The following is an 18,859-nucleotide window of genomic DNA, read 5'->3' as shown; positions in this document are numbered from 1 at the left end:
TGTCCACAAAGCCAAGTCTCTGATTAACACCTTTGTAGGGATGGTTTTTCACCTATTACTAAATTAAACTTGCTTCATTGGAAAGGCAGCAAGATGCATCCTCATTTCAATGTCTACTGAATTAATACAGGTTGACACCAGGAAACATTAACGCCACTGCATCCTTGCTGCTTTCTCATGTGGAAGTCTGTTTAATGTGAAAACAAAGTGATATCTAATTAGCACACAGGTAAGGAATTAAGAAAATCTTTATTTAAAGGTGAAGATGTTTCTCACAAAATCGTTGCCCCAATGCATCATTGAAATTCAAGCTGGAAAGATGATTTTAATATATCACTTGTACATTTTGTATTGCTCTTCTGGTGACAATGTAGTTTGTTTTTGTCAATTACCATTTTAATAATCGGGTAAAGAAAATTAAGTGGATTTTTGAAAGAAAACAATACTGTCAATATACTATTAAAACAAATTAAAATGGTAAAAGTTATTGTACTTTAAGTAAAAATAAAAGAGCAAAAATATCAATCCCAGTTTTGGATTACTTTAATTAACAAAAAAAAAAATGCATATAGCAGAGGATAGTTTCAATCTGCCTACCTCTGGGTTAATGGCCCAGCATGCTTCCATTGCAGTACTCTGCTGCACATGTAAGTGCAAGAGATCCTGAAGCACTCACTCACTCACTCATCATGGGAAAGTACCAATGTGTTTCTTCATTGGTTGATGGAAGAAACATCTTACAAAAACTCTCCAGATTATTGACTTTTTAAAGTTTTTCTAGGAAACGTTTATGATGAATGCTTATTAGCCTTTGTCAGTATGCATTTTTGCAAAGTGTCTCTGTGGCGCAATTGGTTAGCGTGTTTGGTTATTAACCAAAGGGTTGGTGGTTCAATCCCACCCGGGGAAGTAATTGACCTTGTTATCAGATTTTGGTGATCTTTAAGTAGACAAGTCAAAATTTCAAACCCCCTCTTATGGTGTAGGGTACCTGGCCTTCTCTGATGTAATCAGAGTTAGATTTGATTCAGTGATTTTATAAAAACAGCTAGGAAGCACAATTTAGCAGTGGGTTGCAGAGAAAAAGAAATATGCTGGCAAAAATATCCAATTGAGTGATTAAACAGCTCTTCATTATCTGACTTTATTTTTATGCTAACAAATTTGTTCTCTGAAAAGTGTCCACAAAGCCAAGTCTCTGATTAACACCTTTGTGGGGATGGTTTTTCACCTATTACTAAATTAAACTTGCTTCATTGGAAAGGCAGCAAGATGCATCCTCATTTCAATGTCTACTGAAATAATACAGGTTGACACCAGGAAACATTAACGCCACTGCATCCTTGCTGCTTTCTCATGTGGAAGTCTGTTTAATGTGAAAACAAGGTGATATCTAATTAGCACACAGGTAAGGAATTAAGAAAATCTTTATTTAAGGGTGAAGATGTTTCTCACAAAATCGTTGCCCCAATGCATCATTGAAATTCAAGCTGGAAAGATGATTTTAATATATCACTTGTACATTTTGTATTGCTCTTCTGGTGACAATGTAGTTTGTTTTTGTCAATTACCATTTTAATAATCAGGTAAAGAAAATTAAGTGGATTTTTGAAAGAAAACAATACTGTCAATATACTATTAAAACAAATTAAAATGGTAAAAGTTATTGTACTTTAAGTAAAAATAAAAGAGCAAAAATATCAATCCCAGTTTTGGATTACTTAAATAAAAAAAAAAATGCATATAGCAGAGGATAGTTTCAATCTGCCTACCTCTGGGTTATGGACCCAGCATGCTTCCATTGCAGTACTCTGCTGCACATGTAAGTGCAAGAGATCCTGAAGCACTCACTCATCATGGGAAAGTACCAATGTGTTTCTTCATTGGTTGATGGAAGAAACATCTTACAAAAACTCTCCAGATTATTGACTTTTTACAGTTTTTCTAGGAAACGTTCTATATGAATGCTTATTAGCCTTTGTCAGTATGTACTTTTTCAAAGTGTCGCTGTGGCGCAATCAGTTAGTGTGTACGGCTATTAACCAAAAGGTTGGTGGTTCAATCCCACCCAGGGACGTAATTGACCTTGTTATCAGATTTTGGTGATCTTTAAGTAGACAAGTCAAAATTTCAAACCCCCTGTTATGGTGTAGGGTACCTAGCCTTCTCTGATGTAATCAGAGTTAGATTTGATTCAGTGATTTTATAAAAACAGCTAGGAAGCACAATTTAGCAGTGGGTTGCAGAGAAAAAGAAATATGCTGGCAAAAATATCCAATTGAGTGATTAAACAGCTCTTCATTATCTGGCTTTATTTTTATGCTAACAAATTTGTTCTCTGAATAGTGTCCACAAAGCCAAGTCTCTGATTAACACCTTTGTAGGGATGGTTTTTCACCTATTACTAAATTAAACTTGCTTCATTGAAAAGGCAGCAAGATGCATCCTCATTTCAATGTCTATTGAATTAATACAGGTTGACACCAGGAAACATTAACGCCACTGCATCCTTGCTGCTTTCTCATGTGGAAGTCTGTTTAATGTGAAAACAAGGTGATATCTAATTAGCACACAGGTAAGGAATTAAGAAAATCTTTATTTAAGGGTGAAGATGTTTCTCACAAAATCGTTGCCCCAATGCATCATTGAAATTCAAGCTGGAAAGATGATTTTAATATATCACTTGTACATTTTGTATTGCTCTTCTGGTGACAATGTAGTTTGTTTTTGTCAATTACCATTTTAATGTAGTTTGTTTTTGTCAATTACCATTTTAATAATCGGGTAAAGAAAATTAAGTGGATTTTTGAAAGAAAACAATACTGTCAATATACTATTAAAACAAATTAAAATGGTAAAAGTTATTGTACTTTAAGTAAAAATAAAAGAGCAAAAATATCAATCCCAGTTTTGGATTACTTTAATTAACAAAAAAAAATGCATATAGCAGAGGATAGTTTCAATCTGCCTACCTCTGGGTTAATGGCCCAGCATGCTTCCATTGCAGTACTCTGCTGCACATGTAAGTGCAAGAGATCCTGAAGCACTCACTCATCATGGGAATGTACCAATGTGTTTCTTCATTGGTTGATGGAAGAAACATCTTACAAAAACTCTCCAGATTATTGACTATTTAAAGTTTTTCTAGGAAACGTTCTAGATGAATGCTTATTAGCCTTTGTCAGTATGCAGTTTCGCAAAGTGTCTCTGTGGCGCAATTGGTTAGCGTGTTTGGTTATTAACCAAAGGGTTGGTGGTTCAATCCCACCCAGGGATGTAATTGACCTTGTTATCAGATTTTGGTGATCTTTAAGTAGACATGTCAAAATGTCAAACCCCCTCTTATGGTGTAGGGTACCTGGCCTTCTCTGATGTAATCAGAGTTAGATTTGATTAAGTGATTTTATAAAAAAAAACAGCTAGGAAGCACAATTTAGCAGTGGGTTGCAGAGAAAAAGAAATATGCTGGCAGAAAAATCCAATTGAGTGATTAAACAGCTCTTCATTTTCTGGCTTTATTTTTATGCTAACAAATTTGTTCTCTGAAAAGTGTCCACAAAGCCAAGTATCTGATTAACACCTTTGTAGGGATGGTTTTTCACCTATTACTAAATTAAACGTGCTTCATTGGAAAGGCAGCAAGATGCATCCTCATTTCAATATCTACTGAAATAATACAGGTTGACACCAGGAAACATTAACGCCACTGCATCTGTGCTGCTCTCTCATATGGAAGTCTGTTTAATGTGAAAACAAGGTGATATCTAATTAGCACACAGGTAAGGAATTAAGAAAATCTTTATTTAAGGGTGAAGATGTTTCTCACAAAATCGTTGCCCCAATGCATCATTGAAATTCAAGCTGGAAAGATGATTTTAATATATCACTTGTACATTTTGTATTGCTCTTCTGGTGACAATGTAGTTTGTTTTTGTCAATTACCATTTTAATGATAGGGTAAAGAAAATTAAGTGGATTTTTGAAAGAAAACAATACTGTCAATATACTATTAAAACAAATTAAAATGGTAAAAGTTATTGTACTTTAAGTAAAAATAAAAGAGCAAAAATATCAATCCCAGTTTTGGATTACTTAAATAAAAAAAAAATGCATATAGCAGAGGATAGTTTCAATCTGCCTACCTCTGGGTTATGGACCCAGCATGCTTCCATTGCAGTACTCTGCTGCACATGTAAGTGCAAGAGATCCTGAAGCACTCACTCATCATGGGAAAGTACCAATGTGTTTCTTCATTGGTTGATGGAAGAAACATCTTACATAAACTCTCCAGATTATTGACTTTTTACAGTTTTTCTAGGAAACGTTCTAGATGAATGCTTATTAGTCTTTGTCAGTATGGACTTTTGCAAAGTGTCGCTGTGGCGCAATCAGTTAGTGTGTACGGCTATTAACCAAAAGGTTGGTGGTTCAATCCCACCCAGGGACGTAATTGACCTTGTTATCAGATTTTGGTGATCTTTAAGTAGACAAGTCAAAATTTCAAACCCCCTGTTATGGTGTAGGGTACCTAGCCTTCTCTGATGTAATCAGAGTTAGATTTGATTCAGTGATTTTATAAAAACAGCTAGGAAGCACAATTTAGCAGTGGGTTGCAGAGAAAAAGAAATATGCTGGCAAAAATATCCAATTGAGTGATTAAACAGCTCTTCATTATCTGACTTTATTTTTATGCTAACAAATTTGTTCTCTGAAAAGTGTCCACAAAGCCAAGTCTCTGATTAACACCTTTGTGGGGATGGTTTTTCACCTATTACTAAATTAAACTTGCTTCATTGGAAAGGCAGCAAGATGCATCCTCATTTCAATGTCTACTGAAATAATACAGGTTGACACCAGGAAACATTAACGCCACTGCATCCTTGCTGCTTTCTCATGTGGAAGTCTGTTTAATGTGAAAACAAGGTGATATCTAATTAGCACACAGGTAAGGAATTAAGAAAATCTTTATTTAAGGGTGAAGATGTTTCTCACAAAATCGTTGCCCCAATGCATCATTGAAATTCAAGCTGGAAAGATGATTTTAATATATCACTTGTACATTTTGTATTGCTCTTCTGGTGACAATGTAGTTTGTTTTTGTCAATTACCATTTTAATAATCAGGTAAAGAAAATTAAGTGGATTTTTGAAAGAAAACAATACTGTCAATATACTATTAAAACAAATTAAAATGGTAAAAGTTATTGTACTTTAAGTAAAAATAAAAGAGCAAAAATATCAATCCCAGTTTTGGATTACTTAAATAAAAAAAAAAATGCATATAGCAGAGGATAGTTTCAATCTGCCTACCTCTGGGTTATGGACCCAGCATGCTTCCATTGCAGTACTCTGCTGCACATGTAAGTGCAAGAGATCCTGAAGCACTCACTCATCATGGGAAAGTACCAATGTGTTTCTTCATTGGTTGATGGAAGAAACATCTTACAAAAACTCTCCAGATTATTGACTTTTTACAGTTTTTCTAGGAAACGTTCTATATGAATGCTTATTAGCCTTTGTCAGTATGTACTTTTTCAAAGTGTCGCTGTGGCGCAATCAGTTAGTGTGTACGGCTATTAACCAAAAGGTTGGTGGTTCAATCCCACCCAGGGACGTAATTGACCTTGTTATCAGATTTTGGTGATCTTTAAGTAGACAAGTCAAAATTTCAAACCCCCTGTTATGGTGTAGGGTACCTAGCCTTCTCTGATGTAATCAGAGTTAGATTTGATTCAGTGATTTTATAAAAACAGCTAGGAAGCACAATTTAGCAGTGGGTTGCAGAGAAAAAGAAATATGCTGGCAAAAATATCCAATTGAGTGATTAAACAGCTCTTCATTATCTGGCTTTATTTTTATGCTAACAAATTTGTTCTCTGAATAGTGTCCACAAAGCCAAGTCTCTGATTAACACCTTTGTAGGGATGGTTTTTCACCTATTACTAAATTAAACTTGCTTCATTGAAAAGGCAGCAAGATGCATCCTCATTTCAATGTCTATTGAATTAATACAGGTTGACACCAGGAAACATTAACGCCACTGCATCCTTGCTGCTTTCTCATGTGGAAGTCTGTTTAATGTGAAAACAAGGTGATATCTAATTAGCACACAGGTAAGGAATTAAGAAAATCTTTATTTAAGGGTGAAGATGTTTCTCACAAAATCGTTGCCCCAATGCATCATTGAAATTCAAGCTGGAAAGATGATTTTAATATATCACTTGTACATTTTGTATTGCTCTTCTGGTGACAATGTAGTTTGTTTTTGTCAATTACCATTTTAATGTAGTTTGTTTTTGTCAATTACCATTTTAATAATCGGGTAAAGAAAATTAAGTGGATTTTTGAAAGAAAACAATACTGTCAATATACTATTAAAACAAATTAAAATGGTAAAAGTTATTGTACTTTAAGTAAAAATAAAAGAGCAAAAATATCAATCCCAGTTTTGGATTACTTTAATTAACAAAAAAAAATGCATATAGCAGAGGATAGTTTCAATCTGCCTACCTCTGGGTTAATGGCCCAGCATGCTTCCATTGCAGTACTCTGCTGCACATGTAAGTGCAAGAGATCCTGAAGCACTCACTCATCATGGGAATGTACCAATGTGTTTCTTCATTGGTTGATGGAAGAAACATCTTACAAAAACTCTCCAGATTATTGACTATTTAAAGTTTTTCTAGGAAACGTTCTAGATGAATGCTTATTAGCCTTTGTCAGTATGCAGTTTCGCAAAGTGTCTCTGTGGCGCAATTGGTTAGCGTGTTTGGTTATTAACCAAAGGGTTGGTGGTTCAATCCCACCCAGGGATGTAATTGACCTTGTTATCAGATTTTGGTGATCTTTAAGTAGACATGTCAAAATGTCAAACCCCCTCTTATGGTGTAGGGTACCTGGCCTTCTCTGATGTAATCAGAGTTAGATTTGATTAAGTGATTTTATAAAAAAAAACAGCTAGGAAGCACAATTTAGCAGTGGGTTGCAGAGAAAAAGAAATATGCTGGCAGAAAAATCCAATTGAGTGATTAAACAGCTCTTCATTTTCTGGCTTTATTTTTATGCTAACAAATTTGTTCTCTGAAAAGTGTCCACAAAGCCAAGTATCTGATTAACACCTTTGTAGGGATGGTTTTTCACCTATTACTAAATTAAACGTGCTTCATTGGAAAGGCAGCAAGATGCATCCTCATTTCAATATCTACTGAAATAATACAGGTTGACACCAGGAAACATTAACGCCACTGCATCTGTGCTGCTCTCTCATATGGAAGTCTGTTTAATGTGAAAACAAGGTGATATCTAATTAGCACACAGGTAAGGAATTAAGAAAATCTTTATTTAAGGGTGAAGATGTTTCTCACAAAATCGTTGCCCCAATGCATCATTGAAATTCAAGCTGGAAAGATGATTTTAATATATCACTTGTACATTTTGTATTGCTCTTCTGGTGACAATGTAGTTTGTTTTTGTCAATTACCATTTTAATGATAGGGTAAAGAAAATTAAGTGGATTTTTGAAAGAAAACAATACTGTCAATATACTATTAAAACAAATTAAAATGGTAAAAGTTATTGTACTTTAAGTAAAAATAAAAGAGCAAAAATATCAATCCCAGTTTTGGATTACTTAAATAAAAAAAAAATGCATATAGCAGAGGATAGTTTCAATCTGCCTACCTCTGGGTTATGGACCCAGCATGCTTCCATTGCAGTACTCTGCTGCACATGTAAGTGCAAGAGATCCTGAAGCACTCACTCATCATGGGAAAGTACCAATGTGTTTCTTCATTGGTTGATGGAAGAAACATCTTACATAAACTCTCCAGATTATTGACTTTTTACAGTTTTTCTAGGAAACGTTCTAGATGAATGCTTATTAGTCTTTGTCAGTATGGACTTTTGCAAAGTGTCGCTGTGGCGCAATCAGTTAGTGTGTACGGCTATTAACCAAAAGGTTGGTGGTTCAATCCCACCCAGGGACGTAATTGACCTTGTTATCAGATTTTGGTGATCTTTAAGTAGACAAGTCAAAATTTCAAACCCCCTGTTATGGTGTAGGGTACCTGGCCTTCTCTGATGTAATCAGAGTGAGATTTGATTCAGTGATTTTATAAAAACAGCTAGGAAGCACAATTTAGCAGTGTGTTGCAGAGAAAAAGAAATATGCTGGCAAAAATATCCAATTGAGTGATTAAACAGCTCTTCATTATCTGGCTTTATTTTTATGCTAACAAATTTGTTCTCTGAAAAGTGTCCACAAAGCCAAGTCTCTGATTAACACCTTTGTAGGGATGGTTTTTCACCTATTACTAAATTAAACTTGCTTCATTGGAAAGGCAGCAAGATGCATCCTCATTTCAATGTCTACTGAATTAATACAGGTTGACACCAGGAAACATTAACGCCACTGCATCCTTGCTGCTTTCTCATGTGGAAGTCTGTTTAATGTGAAAACAAAGTGATATCTAATTAGCACACAGGTAAGGAATTAAGAAAATCTTTATTTAAAGGTGAAGATGTTTCTCACAAAATCGTTGCCCCAATGCATCATTGAAATTCAAGCTGGAAAGATGATTTTAATATATCACTTGTACATTTTGTATTGCTCTTCTGGTGACAATGTAGTTTGTTTTTGTCAATTACCATTTTAATAATCGGGTAAAGAAAATTAAGTAGATTTTTGAAAGAAAACAATACTGTCAATATACTATTAAAACAAATTAAAATGGTAAAAGTTATTGTACTTTAAGTAAAAATAAAAGAGCAAAAATATCAATCCCAGTTTTGGATTACTTTAATTAACAAAAAAAAAAATGCATATAGCAGAGGATAGTTTCAATCTGCCTACCTCTGGGTTAATGGCCCAGCATGCTTCCATTGCAGTACTCTGCTGCACATGTAAGTGCAAGAGATCCTGAAGCACTCACTCACTCATCATGGGAAAGTACCAATGTGTTTCTTCATTGGTTGATGGAAGAAACATCTTACAAAAACTCTCCAGATTATTGACTTTTTAAAGTTTTTCTAGGAAACGTTTATGATGAATGCTTATTAGCCTTTGTCAGTATGCATTTTTGCAAAGTGTCTCTGTGGCGCAATTGGTTAGCGTGTTTGGTTATTAACCAAAGGGTTGGTGGTTCAATCCCACCCGGGGAAGTAATTGACCTTGTTATCAGATTTTGGTGATCTTTAAGTAGACAAGTCAAAATTTCAAACCCCCTCTTATGGTGTAGGGTACCTGGCCTTCTCTGATGTAATCAGAGTTAGATTTGATTCAGTGATTTTATAAAAACAGCTAGGAAGCACAATTTAGCAGTGGGTTGCAGAGAAAAAGTAATATGCTGGCAAAAATATCCAATTGAGTGATTAAACAGCTCTTCATTATCTGACTTTATATTTATGCTAACAAATTTGTTCTCTGAAAAGTGTCCACAAAGCCAAGTCTTTGATTAACACCTTTGTAGGGATGGTTTTTCACCTATTACTAAATTAAACTTGCTTCATTGGAAAGGCAGCAAGATGCATCCTCATTTCAATGTCTACTGAAATAATACAGGTTGACACCAGGAAACATTAACGCCACTGCATCCTTGCTGCTTTCTCATGTGGAAGTCTGTTTAATGTGAAAACAAGGTGATATCTAATTAGCACACAGGTAAGGAATTAAGAAAATCTTTATTTAAGGGTGAAGATGTTTCTCACAAAATCGTTGCCCCAATGCATCATTGAAATTCAAGCTGGAAAGATGATTTTAATATATCACTTGTACATTTTGTATTGCTCTTCTGGTGACAATGTAGTTTGTTTTTGTCAATTACCATTTTAATAATCAGGTAAAGAAAATTAAGTGGATTTTTGAAAGAAAACAATACTGTCAATATACTATTAAAACAAATTAAAATGGTAAAAGTTATTGTACTTTAAGTAAAAATAAAAGAGCAAAAATAGCAATCCCAGTTTTGGATTACTTAAAAAAAAAAAAAATGCATATAGCAGAGGATAGTTTCAATCTGCCTACCTCTGGGTTATGGACCCAGCATGCTTCCATTGCAGTACTCTGCTGCACATGTAAGTGCAAGAGATCCTGAAGCACTCACTCATCATGGGAAAGTACCAATGTGTTTCTTCATTGGTTGATGGAAGAAACATCTTACAAAAACTCTCCAGATTATTGACTTTTTACAGTTTTTCTAGGAAACGTTCTAGATGAATGCTTATTAGCCTTTGTCAGTATGTACTTTTGCAAAGTGTCGCTGTGGCGCAATCAGTTAGTGTGTACGGCTATTAACCAAAAGGTTGGTGGTTCAATCCCACCCAGGGACGTAATTGACCTTGTTATCAGATTTTGGTGATCTTTAAGTAGACAAGTCAAAATTTCAAACCCCCTCTTATGGTGTAGGGTACCTGGCCTTCTCTGATGTAATCAGAGTGAGATTTGATTCAGTGATTTTATAAAAACAGCTAGGAAGCACAATTTAGCAGTGTGTTGCAGAGAAAAAGAAATATGCTGGCAAAAATATCCAATTGAGTGATTAAACAGCTCTTCATTATCTGGCTTTATTTTTATGCTAACAAATTTGTTCTCTGAAAAGTGTCCACAAAGCCAAGTCTCTGATTAACACCTTTGTAGGGATGGTTTTTCACCTATTACTAAATTAAACTTGCTTCTTTGGAAAGGCAGCAAGATGCATCCTCATTTCAATGTCTACTGAATTAATACAGGTTGACACCAGGAAACATTAACGCCACTGCATCCTTGCTGCTTTCTCATGTGGAAGTCTGTTTAATGTGAAAACAAAGTGATATCTAATTAGCACACAGGTAAGGAATTAAGAAAATCTTTATTTAAAGGTGAAGATGTTTCTCACAAAATCGTTGCCCCAATGCATCATTGAAATTCAAGCTGGAAAGATGATTTTAATATATCACTTGTACATTTTGTATTGCTCTTCTGGTGACAATGTAGTTTGTTTTTGTCAATTACCATTTTAATAATCGGGTAAAGAAAATTAAGTGGATTTTTGAAAGAAAACAATACTGTCAATATACTATTAAAACAAATTAAAATGGTAAAAGTTATTGTACTTTAAGTAAAAATAAAAGAGCAAAAATATCAATCCCAGTTTTGGATTACTTTAATTAACAAAAAAAAAAAATGCATATAGCAGAGGATAGTTTCAATCTGCCTACCTCTGGGTTAATGGCCCAGCATGCTTCCATTGCAGTACTCTGCTGCACATGTAAGTGCAAGAGATCCTGAAGCACTCACTCACTCACTCATCATGGGAAAGTACCAATGTGTTTCTTCATTGGTTGATGGAAGAAACATCTTACAAAAACTCTCCAGATTATTGACTTTTTAAAGTTTTTCTAGGAAACGTTTATGATGAATGCTTATTAGCCTTTGTCAGTATGCACTTTTGCAAAGTGTCTCTGTGGCGCAATTGGTTAGCGTGTTTGGTTATTAACCAAAGGGTTGGTGGTTCAATCCCACCTGGGGAAGTAATTGACCTTGTTATCAGATTTTGGTGATCTTTAAGTAGACAAGTCAAAATTTCAAACCCCCTCTTATGGTGTAGGGTACCTGGCCTTCTCTGATGTAATCAGAGTTAGATTTGATTCAGTGATTTTATAAAAACAGCTAGGAAGCACAATTTAGCAGTGGGTTGCAGAGAAAAAGAAATATGCTGGCAAAAATATCCAATTGAGTGATTAAACAGCTCTTCATTATCTGACTTTATTTTTATGCTAACAAATTTGTTCTCTGAAAAGTGTCCACAAAGCCAAGTCTCTGATTAACACCTTTGTAGGGATGGTTTTTCACCTATTACTAAATTAAACTTGCTTCATTGGAAAGGCAGCAAGATGCATCCTCATTTCAATGTCTACTGAAATAATACAGGTTGACACCAGGAAACATTAACGCCACTGCATCCTTGCTGCTTTCTCATGTGGAAGTCTGTTTAATGTGAAAACAAGGTGATATCTAATTAGCACACAGGTAAGGAATTAAGAAAATCTTTATTTAAGGGTGAAGATGTTTCTCACAAAATCGTTGCCCCAATGCATCATTGAAATTCAAGCTGGAAAGATGATTTTAATATATCACTTGTACATTTTGTATTGCTCTTCTGGTGACAATGTAGTTTGTTTTTGTCAATTACCATTTTAATAATCAGGTAAAGAAAATTAAGTGGATTTTTGAAAGAAAACAATACTGTCAATATACTATTAAAACAAATTAAAATGGTAAAAGTTATTGTACTTTAAGTAAAAATAAAAGAGCAAAAATATCAATCCCAGTTTTGGATTACTTAAATAAAAAAAAAAATGCATATAGCAGAGAATAGTTTCAATCTGCTTACCTCTGGGTTATGGACCCAGCATGCTTCCATTGCAGTACTCTGCTGCACATGTAAGTGCAAGAGATCCTGAAGCACTCACTCATCATGGGAAAGTACCAATGTGTTTCTTCATTGGTTGATGGAAGAAACATCTTACAAAAACTCTCCAGATTATTGACTTTTTACAGTTTTTCTAGGAAACGTTCTATATGAATGCTTATTAGCCTTTGTCAGTATGTACTTTTTCAAAGTGTCGCTGTGGCGCAATCAGTTAGTGTGTACGGCTATTAACCAAAAGGTTGGTGGTTCAATCCCAGCCAGGGACGTAATTGACCTTGTTATCAGATTTTGGTGATCTTTAAGTAGACAAGTCAAAATTTCAAACCCCCTGTTATGGTGTAGGGTACCTGGCCTTCTCTGATGTAATCAGAGTGAGATTTGATTCAGTGATTTTATAAAAACAGCTAGGAAGCACAATTTAGCAGTGTGTTGCAGAGAAAAAGAAATATGCTGGCAAAAATATCCAATTGAGTGATTAAACAGCTCTTCATTATCTGGCTTTATTTTTATGCTAACAAATTTGTTCTCTGAAAAGTGTCCACAAAGCCAAGTCTCTGATTAACACCTTTGTAGGGATGGTTTTTCACCTATTACTAAATTAAACTTGCTTCTTTGGAAAGGCAGCAAGATGCATCCTCATTTCAATGTCTACTGAATTAATACAGGTTGACACCAGGAAACATTAACGCCACTGCATCCTTGCTGCTTTCTCATGTGGAAGTCTGTTTAATGTGAAAACAAAGTGATATCTAATTAGCACACAGGTAAGGAATTAAGAAAATCTTTATTTAAAGGTGAAGATGTTTCTCACAAAATCGTTGCCCCAATGCATCATTGAAATTCAAGCTGGAAAGATGATTTTAATATATCACTTGTACATTTTGTATTACTCTTCTGGTGACAATGTAGTTTGTTTTTGTCAATTACCATTTTAATAATCGGGTAAAGAAAATTAAGTAGATTTTTGAAAGAAAACAATACTGTCAATATACTATTAAAACAAATTAAAATGGTAAAAGTTATTGTACTTTAAGTAAAAATAAAAGAGCAAAAATATCAATCCCAGTTTTGGATTACTTTAATTAACAAAAAAAAAAAATGCATATAGCAGAGGATAGTTTCAATATGCCTACCTCTGGGTTAATGGCCCAGCATGCTTCCATTGCAGTACTCTGCTGCACATGTAAGTGCAAGAGATCCTGAAGCACTCACTCATCATGTGAATGTACCAATGTGTTTCTTCATTGGTTGATGGAAGAAACATCTTACAAAAACTCTCCAGATTATTGACTATTTAAAGTTTTTCTAGGAAACGTTCTAGATGAATGCTTATTAGCCTTTGTCAGTATGCACTTTTGCAAAGTGTCTCTGTGGCGCAATTGGTTAGCGTGTTTGGTTATTAACCAAAGGGTTGGTGGTTCAATCCCACCCAGGGATGTAATTGACCTTGTTATCAGATTTTGGTGATCTTTAAGTAGACATGTCAAAATTTCAAACCCCCTCTTATGGTGTAGGGTACCTGGCCTTCTCTGATGTAATCAGAGTTAGATTTGATTAAGTGATTTTATAAAAAAAAACAGCTAGGAAGCACAATTTAGCAGTGGGTTGCAGAGAAAAAGAAATATGCTGGCAGAAAAATCCAATTGAGTGATTAAACAGCTCTTCATTTTCTGGCTTTATTTTTATGCTAACAAATTTGTTCTCTGAAAAGTGTCCACAAAGCCAAGTATCTGATTAACACCTTTGTAGGGATGGTTTTTCACCTATTACTAAATTAAACGTGCTTCATTGGAAAGGCAGCAAGATGCATCCTCATTTCAATATCTACTGAAATAATACAGGTTGACACCAGGAAACATTAACGCCACTGCATCTGTGCTGCTCTCTCATATGGAAGTCTGTTTAATGTGAAAACAAGGTGATATCTAATTAGCACACAGGTAAGGAATTAAGAAAATCTTTATTTAAGGGTGAAGATGTTTCTCACAAAATCGTTGCCCCAATGCATCATTGAAATTCAAGCTGGAAAGATGATTTTAATATATCACTTGTACATTTTGTATTGCTCTTCTAGTGACAATGTAGTTTGTTTTTGTCAATTACCATTTTAATAATAGGGTAAAGAAAATTAAGTGGATTTTTGAAAGAAAACAATACTGTCAATATACTATTAAAACAAATTAAAATGGTAAAAGTTATTGTACTTTAAGTAAAAATAAAAGAGCAAAAATATCAATCCCAGTTTTGGATTACTTAAATAAAAAAAAAATGCATATAGCAGAGGATAGTTTCAATCTGCCTACCTCTGGGTTATGGACCCAGCATGCTTCCATTGCAGTACTCTGCTGCACATGTAAGTGCAAGAGATCCTGAAGCACTCACTCATCATGGGAAAGTACCAATGTGTTTCTTCATTGGTTGATGGAAGAAACATCTTACATAAACTCTCCAGATTATTGACTTTTTACAGTTTTTCTAGGAAACGTTCTAGATGAATGCTTATTAGTCTTTGTCAGTATGTACTTTTGCAAAGTGTCGCTGTGGCGCAATCAGTTAGTGTGTACGGCTATTAACCAAAAGGTTGGTGGTTCAATCCCACCCAGGGACGTAATTGACCTTGTTATCAGATTTTGGTGATCTTTAAGTAGACAAGTCAAAATTTCAAACCCCCTGTTATGGTGTAGGGTACCTGGCCTTCTCTGATGTAATCAGAGTTAGATTTGATTCAGTGATTTTATAAAAACAGCTAGGAAGCACAATTTAGCAGTGGGTTGCAGAGAAAAAGAAATATGCTGGCAAAAATATCCAATTGAGTGATTAAACAGCTCTTCATTATCTGGCTTTATTTTTATGCTAACAAATTTGTTCTCTGAAAAGTGTCCACAAAGCCAAGTCTCTGATTAACACCTTTGTAGGGATGGTTTTTCACCTATTACTAAATTAAACTTGCTTCATTGGAAAGGCAGCAAGATGCATCCTCATTTCAATGTCTACTGAATTAATACAGGTTGACACCAGGAAACATTAACGCCACTGCATCCTTGCTGCTTTCTAATGTGGAAGTCTGTTTAATGTGAAAACAAAGTGATATCTAATTAGCACACAGGTAAGGAATTAAGAAAATCTTTATTTAAAGGTGAAGATGTTTCTCACAAAATCGTTGCCCCAATGCATCATTGAAATTCAAGCTGGAAAGATGATTTTAATATATCACTTGTACATTTTGTATTGCTCTTCTGGTGACAATGTAGTTTGTTTTTGTCAATTACCATTTTAATAATCGGGTAAAGAAAATTAAGTGGATTTTTGAAAGAAAACAATACTGTCAATATACTATTAAAACAAATTAAAATGGTAAAAGTTATTGTACTTTAAGTAAAAATAAAAGAGCAAAAATATCAATCCCAGTTTTGGATTACTTTAATTAACAAAAAAAAATGCATATAGCAGAGGATAGTTTCAATCTGCCTACCTCTGGGTTAATGGCCCAGCATGCTTCCATTGCAGTACTCTGCTGCACATGTAAGTGCAAGAGATCCTGAAGCACTCACTCACTCATCAAGGGAAAGTACCAATGTGTTTCTTCATTGGTTGATGGAAGAAACATTTTACAAAAACTCTCCAGATTATTGACTTTTTAAAGTTTTTCTAGGAAACGTTCTAGATGAATGCTTATTAGCCTTTGTCAGTATGCACTTTTGCAAAGTGTCTCTGTGGCGCAATTGGTTAGCGTGTTTGGTTATTAATCAAAGGGTTGGTGGTTCAATCCCACCCAGGGAAGTAATTGACCTTGTTATCAGATTTTGGTGATCTTTAAGTAGACAAGTCAAAATTTCAAACCCCCTCTTATGGTGTAGGTTACCTGGCCTTCTCTGATGTAATCAGAGTTAGATTTGATTCAGTGATTTTATAAAAACAGCTAGGAAGCACAATTTAGCAGTGGGTTGCAGAGAAAAAGAAATATGCTGGCAAAAATATCCAATTGAGTGATTAAACAGCTCTTCATTATCTGACTTTATTTTTATGCTAACAAATTTGTTCTCTGAAAAGTGTCCACAAAGCCAAGTCTCTGATTAACACCTTTGTAGGGATGGTTTTTCACCTATTACTAAATTAAACTTGCTTCATTGGAAAGGCAGCAAGATGCATCCTCATTTCAATGTCTACTGAAATAATACAGGTTGACACCAGGAAACATTAACGCCACTGCATCCTTGCTGCTTTCTCATGTGGAAGTCTGTTTAATGTGAAAACAAGGTGATATCTAATTAGCACACAGGTAAGGAATTAAGAAAATCTTTATTTAAGGGTGAAGATGTTTCTCACAAAATCGTTGCCCCAATGCATCATTGAAATTCAAGCTGGAAAGATGATTTTAATATATCACTTGTACATTTTGTATTGCTCTTCTGGTGACAATGTAGTTTGTTTTTGTCAATTACCATTTTAATAATCGGGTAAAGAAAATTAAGTGGATTTTTGAAAGAAAACAATACTGTCAATATACTATTAAAACAAATTAAAATGGTAAAAGTTATTGTACTTTAAGTAAAAATAAAAGAGCAAAAATATCAATCCCAGTTTTGGATTACTTTAATTAACAAAAAAAAATGCATATAGCAGAGGATAGTTTCAATCTGCCTACCTCTGGGTTAATGGCCCAGCATGCTTCCATTGCAGTACTCTGCTGCACATGTAAGTGCAAGAGATCCTGAAGCACTCACTCATCATGGGAATGTACCAATGTGTTTCTTCATTGGTTGATGGAAGAAACATCTTACAAAAACTCTCCAGATTATTGACTATTTAAAGTTTTTCTAGGAAACGTTCTAGATGAATGCTTATTAGCCTTTGTCAGTATGCAATTTCGCAAAGTGTCTCTGTGGCGCAATTGGTTAGCGTGTTTGGTTATTAACCAAAGGGTTGGTGGTTCAATCCCACCCAGGGATGTAATTGACCTTGTTATCAGATTTTGGTGATCTTTAAGTAGACATGTCAAAATTTCAAACCCCCTCTTATGGTGTAGGGTACCTGGCCTTCTCTGATGTAATCAGAGTTAGATTTGATTAAGTAATTTTATAAAAAAAAACAGCTAGGAAGCACAATTTAGCAGTGGGTTGCAGAGAAAAAGAAATATGCTGGCAGAAAAATCCAATTGAGTGATTAAACAGCTCTTCATTTTCTGGCTTTATTTTTATGCTAACAAATTTGTTCTCTGAAAAGTGTCCACAAAGCCAAGTATCTGATTAACACCTTTGTAGGGATGGTTTTTCACCTATTACTAAATTAAACGTGCTTCATTGGAAAGGCAGCAAGATGCATCCTCATTTCAATATCTACTGAAATAATACAGGTTGACACCAGGAAACATTAACGCCACTGCATCTGTGCTGCTCTCTCATATGGAAGTCTGTTTAATGTGAAAACAAGGTGATATCTAATTAGCACACAGGTAAGGAATTAAGAAAATCTTTATTTAAGGGTGAAGATGTTTCTCACAAAATCGTTGCCCCAATGCATCATTGAAATTCAAGCTGGAAAGATGATTTTAATATATCACTTGCACATTTTGTATTGCTCTTCTGGTGACAATGTAGTTTGTTTTTGTCAATTACCATTTTAATAATAGGGTAAAGAAAATTAAGTGGATTTTTGAAAGAAAACAATACTGTCAATATACTATTAAAACAAATTAAAATGGTAAAAGTTATTGTACTTTAAGTAAAAATAAAAGAGCAAAAATATCAATCCCAGTTTTGGATTACTTAAATAAAAAAAAAAATGCATATAGCAGAGGATAGTTTCAATCTGCCTACCTCTGGGTTATGGACCCAGCATGCTTCCATTGCAGTACTCTGCTGCACATGTAAGTGCAAGAGATCCTGAAGCACTCACTCATCATGGGAAAGTACCAATGTGTTTCTTCATTGGTTGATGGAAGAAACATCTTACATAAACTCTCCAGATTATTGACTTTTTAAAGTTTTTCTAGGAAACGTTCTAGATGAATGCTTATTAGTCTTTGTCAGTATGTACTTTTGCAAAGTGTCGCTGTGGCGCAATCAGTTAGTGTGTACGGCTATTAACCAAAAGGTTGGTGGTTCAATCCCACCCAGGGACGTAATTGACCTTGTTATCAGATTTTGGTGATCTTTAAGTAGACAAGTCAAAATTTCAAACCCCCTGTTATGGTGTAGGGTACCTGGCCTTCTCTGATGTAATCAGAGTGAGATTTGATTCAGTGATTTTATAAAAACAGCTAGGAAGCACAATTTAGCAGTGTGTTGCAGAAAAAAAGAAATATGCTGGCAAAAATATCCAATTGAGTGATTAAACAGCTCTTCATTATCTGGCTTTATTTTTATGCTAACAAATTTGTTCTCTGAAAAGTGTCCACAAAGCCAAGTCTCTGATTAACACCTTTGTAGGGATGGTTTTTCACCTATTACTAAA

At 34.7% G+C, this 18,859-nt stretch overlaps 4 non-coding genes across 4 annotated transcripts; all 4 read left to right on the top strand.

Annotated features, from left to right (window-relative positions):
* The first annotated feature begins 3,203 nt into the window (after positions 1-3,203).
* On the top strand, positions 3,204-3,277 carry TRNAN-AUU (transfer RNA asparagine (anticodon AUU)). The gene has a single exon. It is a non-coding gene; the product is annotated as a tRNA-Asn (tRNA).
* A 3,463-nt stretch (positions 3,278-6,740) lies between these two features.
* Positions 6,741-6,814, top strand: TRNAN-AUU (transfer RNA asparagine (anticodon AUU)). The gene has a single exon. It is a non-coding gene; the product is annotated as a tRNA-Asn (tRNA).
* A 6,956-nt stretch (positions 6,815-13,770) lies between these two features.
* Positions 13,771-13,844, top strand: TRNAN-AUU (transfer RNA asparagine (anticodon AUU)). The gene has a single exon. It is a non-coding gene; the product is annotated as a tRNA-Asn (tRNA).
* A 3,438-nt stretch (positions 13,845-17,282) lies between these two features.
* Positions 17,283-17,356, top strand: TRNAN-AUU (transfer RNA asparagine (anticodon AUU)). Its single transcript has one exon. It is a non-coding gene; the product is annotated as a tRNA-Asn (tRNA).
* The last annotated feature ends 1,503 nt before the right edge of the window (positions 17,357-18,859 follow it).

Source organism: Pseudophryne corroboree, chromosome 10 (assembly GCF_028390025.1).
Source record: "Pseudophryne corroboree isolate aPseCor3 chromosome 10, aPseCor3.hap2, whole genome shotgun sequence".
Classification (NCBI taxonomy): Eukaryota; Metazoa; Chordata; class Amphibia; order Anura; family Myobatrachidae; genus Pseudophryne; species Pseudophryne corroboree.
The sequence above is the reverse complement of the archived record's forward strand: the minus strand, read 5'-3'. Positions and strand labels throughout refer to the sequence as shown.